Raw genomic sequence first — 6,000 nt, forward strand, 5'->3', positions numbered from 1 at the left:
ATAAAAACAAGATATAGATATATATCTATATAAATAAATATATTTTAATATAAATAAATATATCTTAATATAAATAAAATTATAGATTTTAATAATAATTATTTAAATTATATATTTTCATAATTTAATATTATAATTGTGATAGGATCTACTTGTCAGGGTAGAAAGCCTGTCAACTAGGTAAGGAATCAACCATGAAACACTGTGTATTTGTTTGACAATAACAAAGATAGTCTATATTTATAAGATAGACTGATTCTTGAAGAATCAGTAGCTTTTTATAAAGAGATTAATATTTTATAAATATCAGAGAGATATAGAATCACTATTAATAATCTTATAATTCTTATAATCACTATAATATATTATTTTAATAACATAACTCTTATAATTACTATAATATATTATTCTGATAATCTTTATCTTAATAGCTGAATTATTTTATTATAAATAATACTCTTCTTTGCTGAGATAAGTTATCTAGCTTAAATATTAAGAATAGTTTTATATATTTCTGATTCAGAACAGTAGAAATCTGATAGTAAAAAATAAAAAACTTGTGGAATATATAATATAAACAAAGTTATATATTATTTTTATATAGCTTTATAAATATTTAATTATATTTATATAGATAAATCCCCTGCGAAGAAATATAAATAAAAGAATCTTTTATATTATATTTATATAGATAAATCCTCTGTAAAGAAATATAAATAAAAGAATTTTTTATATTATTTTTCTTTCTTCTTCTCTTCTACTTTGTAATTATTATTTTTTTAGTAATTTATAATTATTCTTTTTATATTTTTTTATTATTTTATATAATCTTTATTATTTTTATCTATACTGTATTACTGTTATTCTTTTTTTTATTAAATATTAATCTTATTCTTAATTACTTCGCGATAATAAAAAAAACAGTATATCTTAAATAAAATATTCTTATTAAAGCCTGCTATAACTTCTGTATATACTGTCTGAGATATATAAATAATAATTTTAATTCTAAAAAAAATATTTTATATAATATTAATTATTTATTAAATATAAAAATATCTATTCTATATTATTTTTATTCTGTAAAAAAGAAGACTTATAATCTTATAGATTTTATATACTTTATATTATATATATATAATTTACTAATATCTCTTGAGCCTGCAACTGGTCTGCTAGAAAATATTTATAATTTTATAAAAATTATTAAATAAGCTACTCTGATTCTGAAGAAAGAATATTAAAATAATAATATTAAATAGACTGTCTGCAAAGAGATTTATATTTTTATAAAAATATTTAATAGTATAGAAAATATCTATATTTATAAATTTTTATTAAAAAGTATCAAGATCACCAAGTATATAAATTCTTATTATAATTAAGAAATAAGATCTTTATAGTTTTATTATTAATATTTTATTAAAAGTTTACTGCCAAGTATATTAAGTTTATTAAAATTTATTATATTTTTTTAGTATAATTAGTTTTCTATTCTGGTCTCCGCGCCTCGCTGAAGAATTATTATATTTATAAGACAGAAATATTATTATATTTACTGTTTAATAATCTAGAATATATAGACTGAATTTCTGCTTTATAAAATTTTCTTAATTTAATAAGAGCTATAGTATATATTTAATACCCGGATATTAATAATAATAAATTAACTTTAAATAATAAGAATAATATTATTAAATTAATTATAGATCTCTATATTTTTTTTTTAAAATCTATTTTTTCTATAAATATTTCTGAGTTATAATAAAAGAGCCTGATTATTATTATTATTTATCTTATAAATAGATAGTAGATATAACTAAATATATTTAGATATTTTTTACTGTTTTATAGTAAAATAATTTTATATCTATTAATATATTTAATCTATAATAATATAATTAATAAGAAATATTAAGAAATTAATATTCCTGTAGTTTATTTCTTAAAAATATAAAGTAATTTACTAGTAATTATCTTCTGTCTTCTTAATATATAATACTTTTTATAATATTTTTAATATTATTTTATAGCTTCGGGTATATTTTTTATATTTTTACTAGAAATCTATTAATTATACTTACTCGGCTATTCTTTTTATTTAATTAAATAATAATTTTAATTATTATAATATTAATAGTCTTTGACTTCTTTAACTTTCTATTTATCTTTATTATCTAGCTTAGATATTAAGAATAATTTTTTATAATCTCTTTCAGTATTCTATAATTTTAATAAAAAGATATAAAATATATTATAAATTTGTTTATATTTCTTAGATAAATATAACTAATATATCTAAAATTTAATATATTTAAGAATTTAAAAGAGTTCTATAAACTTCGGAGCCAGCTTTCTTAATTTTTTAAGTTATAAATTCTAAGTTAATAATTTAATTAGATCTTTTTCTTTAAAGTAGAATAGTTTTCTGTATTTATTATAATATTTTTTTATTTTTTATAATTATTTACTATATTTTTTATAGCTGTTTTTTTATTTCTTTAAATTTCTTAATTTTATTCTATACTACTGGGACTTCTTGCTGCTAAGAATTAGTCTTAATTTTAATATAAAAATTTAATAAAAAGCTATAAAAAATATTATAAAATAATTAGTCTGTGATTATATTATTTATATTATTACAAATAAATTAAGTATTTAGAAGAATTAATAGTTAGTTAATATTATATTAGCTGAAATAATATTAAAAATAATATTTAAGTATTTAATTTATCTGTTCTGTTTAATTATTAATTTAAGAATAAAATATAATTAAAAGCTTCAAGATTATATAGTTATTATAGACTAAATTTAATCAGAATTTACTAATAAAGATTAATTCTTGATTAGATATAATCTTATTTGAAGATTTAAAGATTAATTTAATCTATTTATAAAATAGTTTGGCAAGATCTAGAGCAGTTATTATAAATAGAATAGCAAAGAAAAGACAGTATTTTAAGAATTAATTAATAATAACTAGAATAGTATTAATAATCTTTCTATATTAAATAATAGAGAACAGCCCTGTAATAAAATCTATTACTAATTTAATAAAGAGATATAATAAAATTAATAATAATTTAAGACTATTATATAATTAATATTTTGGAGCAGTAATTTCTTAATATATTAAATAAATTTAAATATATTTAGCTATATTATATTATAATCTATTTTAATAAAACTTTTTATATAGTAATACTTCTATTTAAATCTTTCTAAAATATTTTATTAATAGATTATTATAATATAGCTTAATAAGTATCTGATATAATATCTCAGAAGAGAGAATATAGTATTAGTTTTTAAAATAGATATAATTAATTATTTTAATAATTTAATATTTTTAATCTAATTATTTTTATTAAACAGCAGTTTTTTATTATTATATCTTTAGATTATTATTCTGCAAATATAAGATTATTTCTTAAAATTCGGAATTATATATATCTGAGTATAAAACTTCCGCGGTATATACTTATAATACTATAGATTAGAAAATAAATCTTTTTTAAAATAAATTCTCTTAAACAGCTTAGTCAGCTGTCTTTATATCAGCTTAATTATTAGAATTTTTTAAGCTTAATATAATATAAATATTAAATCCAGAATAATTCTGTATATCTTAAGATTTAAACTAAGTTTTTTTTTTAATAAGATCTCTTATTATCAGAGATAATATATCTATAAATTATACTTAAATTAAGATTAATAGTTTCTCTTAAAAAGTAGATTTTATTTAAGATTTAGAAAATATTCTGAAGAATTTATCTGCTGAATTTGATTTTTTTATTTTATATTTAATAATAAAATTATAAAAAATTAGATTTATAAATTATTAAGCTTATTTTCTGTTAATCTAGATTTAATATATAAAAGATTATAAGTTTAAATAGTCTAATAGAATCTTAATTATTTAGAAAGTATTTTCTAAATATTATTATTATTATTTAAAAAAATAAATAATAGCAAATAACTCTTGATCTGAAGTATTATAATTTAGCTTGATATTAGAGAACTTACAGAATCAGAATATAATTAAATAAAATATATTCTTAGTATTAGATTAGAATAGAATATCACTTATTTTTTTTTTTAATATATTAGTTTCTAAACAGCGGGGTTTTATAAAATTAAAATATATTAATAAAGATATTTATTAAAAAATAGCAATAAGACAGCGGAAAGCAGTCTATTTAATTAAGATTAAATAAATTTTCTCTGACTTTCGCCTGTTAATTATTTTATAAAGTAAAAAAATAAGAGATAAGATAATATAAAAATAGTCTTAAATAAATTATTAATAAAAATTACAGAATCTAAGAAAAATCTAAATATTATAATAATTTTCAGAAATTAGTTATAAAATAATATTATTTATTTATTAAGAATCTATAAATACTCTATCAGAGTTAATAATATATCTCAGAAATTTAACTTAAGATTAATAAAATAAATATTTTAATAATTTTATATAGAGCTAAGCTTCTTAAAGTCTTTTTAAAATTTAATAAATATATTTTATATAAGATTTCTTATTTAATAAAAAGATAAGAATATTATCTAGATATATTATATAAAAGTTATCAAGAAGTTCTCAAAATATAGTATATATATAATTTTAGAAAATTACTGAAGTATTAATTAATTTAAATAATATAATTATATATTTAAAGTAATTATATTAAGTATAAAATACTGTCTTCTATTTATTATCTTTTTTAATATAGATTTAATAATATATATTCTTAATATTAATCTTTAAAAAATAAATACTTTCTGAAACTCTGTTAAGAATCTTTGAAATAAAAGATAAGAAATAATAATTTTTAATAGAAATCTTATTAAGATCTCTGTAGTTTATATAAAGATATAAGCTATTATTTTTTTTAAATATAAAGAGAATAGAGATTTCAGCAGGGCTTTTTAAAAATTAAATTTAGTCTAGTTTCAGATTCTCTTTAATATATTCTTATAAAATCTTAAGTTCGGCTTCGAATAAGAAATATATTAAATTATAAGAAAATATTTTATTAGATTTAATATTAATAATATAATCCGCAGGGCTATAAGAAGATAGCTGTTAAAAAAAATTTATAAAGAATATATTTTAAAACTGCTTAAGTTTAATAGAAATTATCTTAAAATTTAATAATAAATTATAAGATTCTTCTTCTAATAATTAGATATTTTTAAAAAGCTTAATAATAATATATACTTTTACTGAGTTTTAAGTTACTTTAGTAAATTAAATAATAGAAAGCAGTAAAATAGATAATATATTAAATTATTATTAACAGTTTTATACTAATAAAATAATATATAAATTATAAAGTATAATTATTAATAATAGTATAGAACTGTCTTTCAATTAGAAATCTTAATTAATCTTTATATAATACTATTTAAAAATACAGATATCTTCTTATAAATTAATAGCAGTAATAGAGACTTTCTATATATTATAAATAAAAATAATAATTTAATTAATAGCTTTAATCTTTAGCGCAATAACCGGGATATATTAAAGATTATAGACTTTAATAAACTAATAATTAATAATATTTACTTCGGCGCAGCTATTCAGATCCGCAAAGATTTTAAGATTATTTCAAATATAAATAAAAATATAAAAATAATATATAATCTTTATTATAAATAAAAAAATTAAAATTATAAAATCTATCTTAACTTCTCTATTTTTTTCTCTGAATCTAATAAAAATTAATAAATTCTAGTAAATTAAACTCTTTTGTCTTTAATAAAATATTAGTTTGTAAGATATTAAATACTTTTATATATAAAGTATTATAATTAATTATTATTCTTTTTAATAAGATTTTTTCTATAATTTAGAATATTTTTCTTAATAATTTTACTAGTAATTTCTTAGAAGTGCTTGCGTGACTTATAATTACTAAATCAGTTATTATTTTACTTGTGTTTTTCTCTATTTTTTTATAGTTTATAATAATAAATAATAATAGTTACTATTTT

The sequence above is a fragment of the Aspergillus heteromorphus genome (assembly GCF_003184545.1).
Source record: "Aspergillus heteromorphus CBS 117.55 chromosome Unknown BO70scaffold_54, whole genome shotgun sequence".
Classification (NCBI taxonomy): domain Eukaryota; kingdom Fungi; phylum Ascomycota; class Eurotiomycetes; order Eurotiales; family Aspergillaceae; genus Aspergillus; species Aspergillus heteromorphus.